The following is a 13,720-nucleotide window of genomic DNA, read 5'->3' as shown; positions in this document are numbered from 1 at the left end:
ATCTTTACTGACTGAACAGATGGGATGTACAAACCAACATTGGTTTCCTTACCTGCAGAATGGGGATATCGATAATTCTTACCCAGCCTTCCTCACTGATATTATTCACAGGGAGCATTTTGCTGGTGACATCTACCCCTGTCCCAGTTATTCCTTCCTAGGCCTTGACGCTATACGAGGCACCAAGGGGGAGCCAGGGTGCTGTCCAGGGTGCTGAAAGGGACGGGCCGCCCTACCAGGAGATGAGCGTGCCCCCGGGGGCTCACCCAAGCTCAGCTGCAGCTTCCTTTGCCTTCCAGGCCATGGCAGGGTCATGGGTGAGCAGACCAGCCCTACCTTCAAAAGACCAGACCTGGGGGGAATGTCCCACAAAAAAAGGAAAACTACACATGTAATTGTAAATTTCAAATTCACTGGTAGCCATTTTTAAAGAGAAAGGTGAGCTTTTATTTATTTATTTATTTACTTACTTACTTATTTTTAAAGATTCTGTTACCTATTTGTCAGAGAGAGAGAGAGCACAAGCAGGGGGAGCAGTAGGCAGAAGGAGAAGCAGGCTCTCCAATGAGCAAGGAGCCCGATGTGGGACTCCATCCCTAGGCCCCGGTATCATGACCTGAGCCAAAGGCAGACGCTTAACTGACTGAGCCACCCAGGCATTCCGGGATTTTTTTTTAAATAATATATTTAGCCCAATATATCAAAAGCATTTTTTCGGCACATGATCCATAAATTATGAACAAGATACTTTATGTTGCTTTTCATATTAAGTCTTTGAAATCTAGTGTTTGTTTTACATGGACAGCACATCTCAGTTCAGCCTGTGACATTCTGAATGCTCAGTAACCATGTATGGCTAGTGGCTACCATACTGGACAGCACAGCTCTAGACAGAATACAGGCAGTGACTTTGGACAAGTCAGTTCAATGTCATCCGTGGAAAGGAGGTACAAGTACTATTTGCCTCACTGGGTCGTGGTGAGGGTTCAGGAAGGTGACGTAGGGAAAATTCCCAGCACAGTGCCAGCACGAATAGGTCCTAAGTCAGTGTTCCTGGAATCTAGGTATTCAGGGGATACACATGGACAGGGAAGGGGTGTCCAGAGGAGACCTTCCCCCCACCTCACAGCCTATCTTCCTTCCTTCTACCTGCAGCCCCAGACCCTGGGAGAAGGGAGTCAGGTTAGGACTGGCACATGAACAGACATATTAAAACACAATAGAGTTTAATTCACTTCCATTAGTCACCAATTAAAAGGAAATTAGGTGACCAAGGAGGCCTGAGGGAGACCCTGGGTGCAGGATGCTGCCAACTTCTGCCTCTCTGGACTTATTTCCCTCAAGGCTTCTTGCCTACCCTGGCAGTTTATGGGGTCCCACAGTTGGGGCTTTTTAGGGCCAGTCCCTAGGACCCCATATTATTCCTCCCTGCACTTCTCCAAGGCCATCAACCCCAGGAAGACCCCTAACCTCTCAGGCCCTCAACATACATCCTAAGTATCCAGGGCAGAGGAGCCTCCCATAAGGGCTTTGGCATGCAGGCTAGTGGGAAGTCAAGAAGGGTGTTGAGCTGGGGACTGGCATGATCAGATTTATATATTAACAGGATTGCTCTGGGTGGATGGGAAATGGAGGGGGGTGGGTAATTAGTGAAGAGTAAGGATGGAAGCAGAGACCAGTGAGGAGACCATCCATGAAGGGAAATTTAGTGGAGGGTGCATGGAATTTATATGTATGTAGTGGGTGGAGTTGTCAGTCCCTGATATGGACAGTATGGGAAGGAGCCAAGGATGACTCATGGGCTTCTATCTTATGCACCTTGACGAACAACTGTACCATTAGATTTGGAGCACCGGAAGAGAACCAGCTTTGGGGGAGACACATTATGACATTGGACTTGAGTGTGTGAACCTGGAAATACATTGGAGATGGTCAAAGGGGAATTTCAAGTAGGAAGTAGGTGGTTAGACACACAGGGGTGGAACACAAAGAGCTGGACTAGGGTCATGGGTGCGGCAAGAGGCCATATTAGAGTGGGCCGTAGAGTGAGTGGAAGGTGAAGAAACGAAGACCGTATAGACAACTCTTGAAGCGGGGCTATGAAAAGGGAAAGGAAGCTCAGGGCCTGCTGTAGGCTCTGAAGGTGAATTAGCTGGCAAGGATGATGGAATGCGAAGAGGTCATCCTTCCCCCTCCCCAAGATCCTACATAATGACAGACCAAAAATAACCAGCTCTGCCATTCTCTGAGGCAGGGTCCTGAGACCTGGTAATAGATATCATCATGGAGATTGATTCTACTCATTTGTTGGGCTGCCGGCCAGCGGCAGTTCCTGAAGAGGGGATAGAGGGTAGAGGTGGGGACTCGACAAAACCTCAGCTCTAAGACCTCTGGGAGGAGGAAACTTTGGATTCCCTGGGGAGTTCCCAGGGTACGAGATGGAGATACAGGCACGTGCCCTGGACTCTCTGCAGCCCTCTCTGCCTGGTCAGGAGGAGCAGGGAGGAGCCCTCCCCAAAAGCCTCCCCACTAGGCCTGCTCCAGGCTGGTATGTCCCCATCCCCTGTGGTGCATGGCACAGCCCCAGCCATCAATCCAGGCATCCCTAGAGTCAGCCAAGAAAGTCAATATTTAATTTGGGCATCATGTTAATGCTATCGATCCCTGCCTCCCCTTCTCCGCTTCCTCGGGCTCATTTGTCACTTCCCACCCACAGGGGGTTGCGGGGGTGGAGTGTGTGGGAGCCCAGTGGAGGCAGAGCCTACCCTGGGGTTGGCTTGCGAAAACTGGCCTGCACGTGGGGGTCCTGCCCTGAGCCACCCACCTTCCCATTCTCCCCGAGAATCTCTGATCTGTTGTTTGACTTTCCTGAGCCCTGTCTCCAGGGAGAACACTGAGGTGGGGACAGGAGGTCCACCTTCCTCCCGGGTGGGGACTGAGCCTAATTCCCTGTAGGGTCCATAAGCAGAGCAGGTGTGGTTGGAATTGAATGATGGATAGAACCTGTGAAGTCTGCTACTGTGGGAGAGAAGTGAGAGTGAATCCTGGGACCCAGAGCCCAAGGGCTATTCCATGCAAGCTTCTGGAGCCCCTCTGGGTGCCTAGCACAGTGCCTATATAATGCTGTGGGACCCACGTGGAGACCTTGAGACAAGGGTCCAGCTCTAGGCCTTGGCAAGGCCTTGGGAGTGCTTGGAGCTTAGAGCTCAGCTGGGCAGCAAAAGAGGCCAGGGGGAGGACAGAGCCCCCCGCAAGGCTGAGCTGGGTTCAGCTCCACAGTTTGTTCTTGTCATCTCTGGGATCAGATCTGGACAGGTAGGCCATGCCCTTTGGCACTCTGGCCTGGTCTGGCCCACCCACCATCAGGAGGGGAATGGAGTCGGCTTGGGGGCCGGTCTCATGCTGAAATTGCAACTTGATCCCCACTTGCTGAGTGACTGCAAGTTAAATAACCTTTCTGAGCCCTAGATTCTTCCTCTGAGAAGTCTCTTAGTGCCTTGGTCACTTTGTACAGTTTTCAGAGGGTCAGAGATGGGCAGGGACAGCAAGCCTTGGTGGCCCCGGGGGGTGTTACAAGTTCTTGCACTGAGCCCCTGCCACATCTGGTGCAGCCTGGAGAAGCTGCCAGCCATGTTGCTATGGGCCACCTGCTATCAGTTAGGCCTGGGCCACTGTGGCAACTTCGGCACTCCTTGTTGTCCTGAGCCCAAAGCCAAGACCACTTCACTGACGGACAGTTGGGCCAGGCTTGCCTCCTAGCATTGTTGACCCAAGGGGCAGATAGTCCAGCCTGGAGCACCGGCAAGCTGGCAGCAACACACACACACACACACACACACACACACACACATGCAGAAAGAAAGAAATTCTGCTTCAATGAACTTATCCAAAATTTTGCAATTGAAAAATTCAAAAAGAAGTTGTTTCCATTTCAGCATGCTTGTAAGTATTATGCTTCACAGAATAGTATTAGTCCTATTATGAATTATGTATGAAGAACACCAGATTCTTTTCAGTGGGCAGGGCACCTAAATGTATTAATCTTGCCCAGATGACTCCCATCTGAGCTGCCCAAGGCCTGCTCAGTGGCCCTGCTCACCCACTCTCAGCCACTCATTCAAGCCTTAAACCAGGAGAGCCTGAAGTCGTCATTCATTTATTCAGCAAACATTGTCTGATGCCAGCTCATGCCAAGCCCTGTGCTGGGAACTGACGATGTGAAGATGAGGAACACATAGTCTCTAAGAACGATACCAACGAGGAGAGACACAGAAAGAAGGGATGGATTTTATTTCCTCTGCCCAAAACCTTCTAGGGGCATTCCCTACTGTGGCCCAAGCTCTGATGTGTCCCTTGCCACTCTCTCCTCACTGATGGAGCTCCAGCTATGTGGCCTCCTTTCTGCTCCTCAAACACATTTCTTACTTTCCCCTACCGCAGGGCCTTTGCGTGTGCTATACCCTCTAGGAAAGGTTCTTTCCTAGTTCTCTGCTTTGCTGGCTCCTCATCTTTTGACTGAAGTCATCCCCTCAGAAAGGCCTTCCTTACATACCCCTTGCCGCCCTGAGTCATTGTGTATCACACCAGCCTGATCCTTCCTTAGTACTGCTTTTCCCCCTATGAAACTACAGCACCTGTTTCCTGTTTATCAGTCTGTCTCCCCACTAGACTGTGAACCTCTGAGCGCAGGACAGGGTGATGTTTATTGACATGTATACCACCGCCTGGCACATGATGTGAACTTATTAGATATTGTTGATTGGATGAAGGAATGAACGTGGAGATTAAGGTTCCCATAGGACATCAAGAGGGGGATACTTGGAGCTAAAGCTCTGGCCCTTCATGCCACAGGCCACCCGTGTCTGTGTCTAGACCTGGGGGTGGAGGGAGGGTACCGCAGGCGCAGGCCTGGAAAGGAGAAAGCCCCACAGGATGCCAGCCTCAGGGCATGCATATTGCAGGAGGCTCCTTCCTTGCATATTAACTTGCTGAGGGACTGGCAGGTCTGGCTCCTGCTGAATTTTTCACTGTCAGGGCCAGTGGTTGATTGGGGCTGGGGGTTGGGTGCACAGAGCATCGATGTCCAGAAGACCAGGCACGCCTTTGTGCGAGAGAGTCACGTGCACCAGCATAGGCAGGGCCTTGCTCCCAGGTGGCCGCGCACGGGTGCTACAAGTGCGGCTGTCCATCTGAGCGTGCTCTGCCCCTGGCCGGCCTGCAGGGCACACAGGTGAATGGTGTTCGACGCGCCAGCGCTGCCCACCCTGGCAGAGAGAAGAAAGGGCCCTCAGAGACCATCGAGGTCCACTCCCACCCCCATTGTGCAGAGAGGAAAAGTGAGGCCCACAGAGGGGAGAGGTGGCTTGAGGTCACATCATGAGTCCTTGGAGGGTCAGGGCTAATGTTCAATGAACAGTGAGCATTTCTGGAAAGCCTATGGTGTACGTGGCAGGGTGCGGGACCCTGGGGACTCACCACGCTGGAGAAACCGCCGTCTGGGAATGGGGGCTTGGGGAAGAGAGAGTCAGACACGGACATGAGCAGCAGGCTCCAGAGCTGGAGGGCTCGCCTCTGCCTTTGTGGAAAGGACATCAGGGAAGGCTTCTTAAAGAAGGAGACACTTGTACTGGGCTTTGAAGACTAATTGAAAGCTCAGCAGGCAGGGAAAGGGGCAGGGGCCAGGTAAGCAAAGGAGGCACGGGAGGCATGAAACAGCCTGGCAAGTCTAGGAAACGGTGAATCGTGCGGTTTGGCTGGAGAGGAGAGGAGAGTGCAGGGGGAGGGGATGCAGAGATGAGGCTGTGAGGGAGGCAGGTTCCGATCACAGTGGGCCTTGCCCGCCATGATAGGGGTTTGGATTTTATTCTGAGGGTTGCTGGGGAATCACTGAAGCAGACCTGGGTTTTAGGAAGATTTCTGTAGCTACCAAGGAAAAGCGAATTCAACAGATGCATTTTGAGCACTTACTATGCGCCAGGCACCCCGCTAGGTCCCGATGATTCAATTCTGAGTGAGGCGCACGGGCCCAGCCCCACAGTGCAGATACGACAGACAGGTGCGGCGGTGGAAATCTTAGCGCACAAACTCAAGAAATACTCCATTTCTGTGTTCTTGTTAAGTCAGCTCCAGTCTGACTCACGCAAAGCCCTGTCCTATGAGTTGGCAGCAAATGTCATCTCAACCATCCCTGGGGTCCCCTTGCCACCTCCTCCAGAGTCTTGTGCAAGGACCCGCTGTCCCACTTGGGCCTAAGCTTGGAGGAGGCGCCACCTGTCCTCTGTCTACCTTGATCACAGAGAGATGCCCATTGTCTCAGTTCACGTGGTCTCTCGAGGTTCGAGGGGGTTCGAGGTTTGGCAACTCATCTGTTCCTCTGCCACTTCCGAGCACCAAGGCTAGAACCTTAGTGCCTGGGCTCTACCCTGAGCACCACTCCCCATCCTCCACAGTTCCTGCCACCAGTCGAGGAGGGGACGCTGCTGGACACATCCTTACCACTCCCAGGACCCCCCTTCTGCCTGCTCTGCAGCTAGCTGCTCCGCCTCCGTTGTCTGCCCCATTGGCCATCTCTTCTCCCCATCCCTTGGGAATACCTAGCACCATCCCATCCAGAAGGTTAGCTTTTTCCAAAGTCAGGATAAGCCATCAGACTTCAAACAGCTTTTGTGTTCAGCCTTGCACAGTTCCCTGAGGCTAGGAAAACCAAAGGGCTGGGCTATCAGCATGGAACTGGGAGGGGAGCAAAACAACGAAGATCTCAATAAATTATCCTGTCACAGGAGTGCCTAAGTGGTGAGACCCAAGCAGTGATGCTCTGAGAGGGGCAGGGATGCACCCAGGGCGGTGGGAGCTCAGACAAGGGGCACCGAACTCATTCCAAGGGGTCAGGAAAAGCCTCCCAAGCAGCAGAGTTTCTGCCAGACTGAGCCTTGAGAACAGCAAGGAAGAGTGTTCCAGGAAAAAGGAACAGCAGGTGGGAAGACCTCTTGGTGAGCGCCAGCAGGGGTGTGTGAAGAGCTGACAGTTGGCCTGTGTGTAGGAGGTGGGGTTAAGTGGTGAAAAGCCTCCTAAGTCCCCAGCAAATGTTTGGCTGTTCATCTTGATCATAAAAATCCTTTGAAAGATATTAATCAAGGAAATGACATGACCAGATTTCTGATTCAGAAACTCTAGTTGGGGGGTGCCTGGGTGGCTCAGTCGTTAAGCGTCTGCCTTCGGCTCAGGGCGTGATCCCGGCGTTACGGGATCGAGCCCCGCATCAGGCTCCTCTGCTGGGAGCCTGCTTCTTCCTTTCACACTCCCCCTGCTTGTGTTTCCTCTGTCTCTGGCTGTTTCTCTGTCAAATAAATAAATGAAATCTTAAAAAAAAAACAAACGCTAGTTGGCTAGCAGAAGAATGGACGGGAGAAAAGGGTAAAGTTGGAGGCAGGGGCAGTAGTTGGCAGGAGCTGCAGAGATCCAGGCAAAGGACGGTGGCTGCCTGAACCTGGGGCAGTGACCTGGATGGACAGAAGAGGACACCATCCATATGGATGGGGGGGGGGGAGGACAGAGCTTCGAATGACTATCTGGGGCCAATCCCTGCGATGGAGCAGATTGGGTTCGGGAGGATGGTGGTGGTAGGTGCCAGCAGGACACCCAGGGAGAGGAAGTATTCACCCAGGGAGAGGAAGTATTCGAAGCGCAACGGACCCCTCCCCCCACCCCACCTCTGCAACCCCTCTGCGATTCCCAAACTTCCCACTAGATGGAGGGCTGGTGCTAAGAGACTGGCTCCCCTCCCATCCTCTGCCCCTCACCCCCTCCCCCCACCCAGGGATGGGCCTTCACTTGGGCCTCTCCAAACCCCGAATTCCTGAACTCGCCAAGAAAGCTCAAGTATTTGGGGCTATCAACTGCCCCCACTCCCAGGACCGTGACCTCAACCTCTAGGGTCCGGTAGTGGGCTATCAGCCCAGAGATCTCCGCCTAAGGTGTCTCGGCATACTGCTCTGTGCCCACGAATACAGCAGTGTTTCTGTGTTTCGAGGGGCCTCAGGCACTTGGGCCTCAAAAACCGCTGGAGTCCCACAGATAGGCCCTCAGCTTTGAGACCTCCCTGTCAATGGAGCTGTGGTTGACCCCACCCCCCGACGCTCTCCTTCTCCCCGACCCCACGCTGGGGGAGGAGGCACCCTTTCCTCTCATTTCTGTTCCGGCCTCTCTAGGCAGGCCCAGGTCCAGTCCCAGGCCGTCCGATGCCTGGCATCTAGGCCTTTCTGGACCTTGGAAACGGGATGCAAGGTTGGCCAGGGCCGGGCGGAGCCAGATAGGAGGCGGGGCCTAGTGTGGAGTCTGGGAAGGCAGCGGCCGTGGGTGTGGCCTGGGGCGTGGCCAGAGTGGGCTGGAGGCGTGGCCGACGGCGGGGTGTGATCGGGATCCCCCAACTTGGAAGCTTCCTCCCCTCCTTCCCTAGCCACTTGGGTCTCCCGGGAGCCCCGCCCTCCCTGGCCCCCAGTCCAATAGCCAGACAGACCCGCCGTCGCAAGACTCCTGGCCCTACTTAACAGAGGTCACATCTCCGGGGAGGCCGCGCCCAGCTCCCTGGAACTGCCAGGCCTAGCAGGGAGGAGGGTGGAGGGGGGACGCATTCTCGGGCCTACACCTCACCCCCTGCAATTCCCCCCACCCCATGTTTCCATTCTTTTCTAGGTAGACAGCTGAGGGCCTGGGGCTTGAGCCGGGAGCGGGAGGAGCTGGTCAGGCGCCTGCGCCCCTATGAGGCCCCCCTTTCCTGCTCCTCTGCGCTCAAGCCTGGAGCCTGCTCTAAAAATAGACATAGGCGCCTAACGTGCCCACCCAGGAGGGGGTCTGGGATGCCTGAGTCACCCTGCCCGCGGGGCCTCCCCTCATCTCTGGGAGCCGAGGCCAACTTGATGGCCAGGCATCACTCCGGCTCTGTTGGCTGGACCCCACGCTCTTGGCCGTGCCTTGTCCCCTCCCAGGGCCCGGGAACTGGCCAGACAATGGCAGGCCAGGCCGGGCGTGCGTAGCGGTAGCAGCCACAGCCGGGAAGAATTAGGAGTTCCCAGCCCTGATTTATTTAGTTGTTTTTGTGCGTCTGGCGGCGGTGCTCCCCCAACTCCCTGGCGGGACAGTCAGGTCTACACCTGCCCTTCTCTCCCGCCCAGGCCCACAGGGCTGTTCTAGGCTTCTGGGTGGGGACCTGGGCTCAGAGGCACAAAAAAGTCCCAACTTGGATCTTATGGATTCCGGAGCTACCACCCCATTCTACAGAAGAGGAAACTGAGTCCCAAAAAGAGGAAGGGGTCTATCCCAGAGCAGACTGTCCTGTAATAGCCCTGGATTCAAATCTAGCTCTGCCTCTTAGCAAGACACTTCTTAGTGCCTGTTTCCTTACTGTAACGTGCTCAAGTTGAGGCTGACAGCCTTTCACCTGTAAAATGAGAATCATGATAGACACTTAGGATTGTCCTAATGATTAAAATGACTTTTTATTTTTTTAAAGATTTTATTTGTTTATTTCAGAGATAGTGAGAGAGAACACGAGAGCCAGGGAAGGAGCAGAGGGAGAGGGGGAGAGAGATCATCTCCAGCAGACTCTGCACTGAGTGCAGAGCCCTATGTGGGGTTCGATCTCAAGACCCTGAGATCACGATCTGAGCTGAAACCAAGAGTCAGACGCTTAATCCACTGAGCCACGCAGGCACCCCGAAAATTACTTTTTAGAAAGCAGCAGAGGCATATTGGGAGTTTCTTGAACCTGGGTTGGATCCCAGTTCAGCAAGTCTGTGAACATCTCTGACTATTTTTCTCCACTTCCGATGTGCAGAAGAGGCTGAATGGGCAAGCTCCCCTCCTCGGAGCTGCTCAGCTAAGGTGGTGTGGCATGGTCACTGGGACACTGGGATGGGTGGGGAACACTTGGCTCTGAGTCGGTGGGAGGAGAGGAGAGGCGGCATTGCCTCCTGGGCTTTGCACAGGTCTGGCTTACCTGACCCTCTTCCTAGTTCCGAGGAGGGGTCATGTTGGGGTCTTACAGGTTTAAGACCTGCAGACTTGGGGGAAATGGAAGGGGCTCAAGAGTCCCCAAAGTTCGGCTTTACCCTGTTGCCAGAGGGTAGGGACCTCCCCCCACCCCAAGCCAAACAGTGTATCAAGGGAGACCCTGGCCTTGAACCCAGGTCCTCAAGTCTTAGGCTCTTTCCCCCTACCTTCCAACCACCTGTCCTCTTTGTCAGGCCTTCTCTGAATGGTCAAGGCTGACAACACTCCAGTTGGTTTTGGTTCTTTATATATTATTTGTTATTTAGGCTTCTTCGTGGAGGAAAAAAAACCAACAACCCTGTCTTATATCTGTCAGAAGTGTCATTGACCTCTCAAAGTGACATGAAATCAGCTATGTAAATAGTGAAGGGGATGGGGTGACTGTCAGATAGGAACGTGTGTGTGAGGTACAGAGCAAGAGTCCCTGGTGAATTATTAGCCCTCCCCAATAATAATAATAATAATAATGTTAATGAACATTTTTGAGTGTTTATATGGACTTGGCTTAGTTTCATTCATTATCTCATTTAATTCTCCCCCAAATTCCATGCGGTTAGGTGTTATCATTATCACCCCATTTTATAAATATGAAAACTAAGGGCTCAGAGAAGGGAAGCAATTTGCCTAAGAGAACAAAGCCAGGAAGTAGCGGAGCTGGAATCAAACCCTCTCCCACCTTTAATTTGATTTTCTGCCTTGATGAAAAAGTTGCATTTTCGCCCTGAACTTTCCCTTCCCCTGCCCACTCCCTCAAGTTCCCTTCCTAGCCCAGTCTTCAAGCCTCCCTAGCCCAGCCCCGGGCACTACTGGGAGGAGGTGGGGCTGGGTAAACAGCAAACCTTCTCTCCACCCAGAGATTCCAGGATTCAAAGAATTTACAATTCCAACTGTCTGAGGCTTTTGCTTGCAAAGGAAGTATCTGGGAGTCTCTGGATGCTCCCCTTCTAACCACACCTCCCCCGGAGGCTCCTTGGCTTGCCCTCCAGGGCGGGGAGTGTGTCCTTTACAGGAGCTGGGCCCCTCTTTCATTCATGCAGCAAATATTTGCCAGGAGCTTAGTCTCTGTCATAGGCTCTGGGGATAAAATGGTAGCCAGAGCAGCTCTTTGTATGGCATATAGTCTAGCAGGACACAAATAATTCACTCCAATAATTCAATGGCTCATAACTGATTGCACCGCTCACACCCCTTGTTTTTCCAAGCCTCTGTTGAGATTTACCTCTTCTGAGAGGTTCCCCCACCCCCTATTGGGACGTAGCTGAAGACAGTCTCAAAGTGAAGGGTGTGGAGGGCTCGCGGGCAGGGGAACCTGCCAACAGATCGTGTGTTGTGATGGTGAGGGTTTCGCTCTCTTATCGTCCGCACAGAATAGCTGCCGTCTACTGAGTTCCAGGAACCACGCTTAGCTCTTTCACCATATCATCTCATGTTTTACCAACAAGGAAACAGAAGCTCCCCCCCGCCCCCCACAAGGGGTGAGATAATTTGCCAAAAGTCACACAGGTAGTAGGTAAGGGGTAAGGTGGGGTGTGAGCCCAATTATCCTGGGGCTGGAGACCCCACCCTTAACTACTATTGTGAGTTCTTCTTTAATTTTTGGATGAGGAAACTAAGACTCAAAGGGGACTAGAGATTGGCTCAGAGTCGCACAGCAGGACGGAGCTGCGTACTGGGGTAGAAACTCTCCCAGCAGGGCCTTGGGAGGCCAACACTTGGCCCCAAAGGGATCACTGGGGATGGGGCGACCTTGGAGGCAGGCTGGGGGCCAGGTCAGCCTGGGGTCCTCGATGCTGCCTGTGCTCCTCTCTCACCCTGTTCCAGGAGGCTCTGTGCTGTGGGGCAGAGGCCCCTTGGGGTGCCTTGATAAATGAGGGCTACGTCCCACTGGCCCTTCTGTGCTTGTCCTGAGATACCATCTCTGTGCAAGCCTGGGGAGGAGGACGGCAGACAGCAGAAGAGGAAGCGTCAGTCCTTTACCCTCTGGGAGCTTCCAGTCTGTCTGGGGAGGCGGGGAGTTGCCTGGCTTGGGGATCATTATACCAGTGAGCACCTCTGAGCATTGACTAGGTGCCGGCACCTTGAGAGAAGCCTTTGCTTTGTCATCATCCCCTTCAATCCTTCCAGCAATCCCTGAGTGATAGATGTTGCCATTATCTCTCTGTTTCTCAGAGGAAGAGGTTAGGTGACATTCCCCCACCCCGCCCCGTTACAGAGCCAGCCGCAGCCAGAGGCAGGATTTGAACCCAGGGACAGGTGATCTAACACCAGGTTCTACTGCAGGGGTTCTCAATATGGCCCCTGGGCCAGCAGCATCATCATGGCCTGGGAACTTACTCAAAAAGCGAGCTGTATTGAATCCGAAACCCTGGGGGTGGGCCTGCGTGGGACCAGTCCTCCGTGCTTGAGGACTGCTGCTCTCCTGCTTTGTAGCACTTGGGGGACTGCAGGTGACCTGATTCAAATCAGAAGGTCAGGCGGAGCTCAGTTCAAATCTCCGCTCCACCGCTTCCCAGCCCTATGACCTTGAGACTTCAGTCTTGAGTCCTTGTCTTTGTGCCTGATCTCCTAGAATTGCTGCTGGCTGTGTTTAATGAGAGTAGATCCCACTTGACAGATGAAAAGAAAACAACAACAACAACAACAAAAGAAAACCCCGGGGGGCTCAGAGAGGCAAAAGGACTTGCCCAGTACTGTGTGTGTGGACTCTTTCCCAGAGACAGCTCTGTGCTGTGGGTCTGTCCCAAACTGACCGGTTCAAATCCAGCTCCATTCTTGCCAGCTGATGACTCACCTCCCTCCGCCTGCATCCCCACACTTAGGATGGGCATCGCGATTGTGCCTGGGCCTCCTGTGGATGCTGTGAGACTAAAATGAGTTTCTCCATGTTTGGTGCCAGCCAGTGCGTTAGAAAGGCTCAGTAAATCTTAGCTGCCGCTGTTACAGGCAGAGCCAGGATCACTGCCAGTGGCTTCTAACGGCCCCCACCCCTGCTCAGAGTATGATGAAGAGTTTATGGGCGGTCAGAGAGCGTGGGAATTCCAAGGAGCAGAATTTTCCCCTCGGGGTAGAGCCGAGTTTCTCCACCTTGCCACTACTGGGCCCGATAATTCGTGTATTGTGGGGCTGTCCTGTGCGTCGTCGGAAGTATCGTATCCTATCAACTCAGAGGATGAGAGCAGTACCCCCGGGCTCTACCCCCCAGATGCCAGTAGGCGTGCCCCCAAGTTGTGACAATCAAGAGTGTCTCCAAACATTGCCAAGTGTCCCCTGGAGAGCCGAATTGCCTCGGTGGAGAACTACTGAGGTAGAGCCATCGGACAAGGGGCTTTGAGGTGCTTTAGGACAGGAGGTGAGGTGGGTGAACGTGGGAGCCTACGCTGGAGAGGCGGGGGACCAGGGTCACACAGTGGGTAAAGGTGGGACTGGAATCCAGGGCTCTTGTGCCCGTCACCTCCCAATAGTTCCCTCAGAAGAAGCGGGCCAAGCCCAGGGGACAATCGAGTCGGGGCCCACGAGACCTAGTGTGTTCTCCCTTCTCCCCCCAGGGACCCCCTGCCCGGCCATCAGCATATCCGCAGCAGTGCCCATCAGAGCCTGCGCCTACGTCTCCGGGAGCTCCACGGTGGTCCAACCAAGCAGGTCCAACCAAGCAGGTCCTGGTGCCAAGAGCTAT

The sequence above is a fragment of the Ursus maritimus genome, unplaced genomic scaffold (assembly GCF_017311325.1).
Source record: "Ursus maritimus isolate PB19 unplaced genomic scaffold, ASM1731132v1 scaffold_32, whole genome shotgun sequence".
NCBI classification, from domain to species: Eukaryota; Metazoa; Chordata; class Mammalia; order Carnivora; family Ursidae; genus Ursus; species Ursus maritimus.
This window is presented reverse-complemented; position numbering follows the sequence as displayed.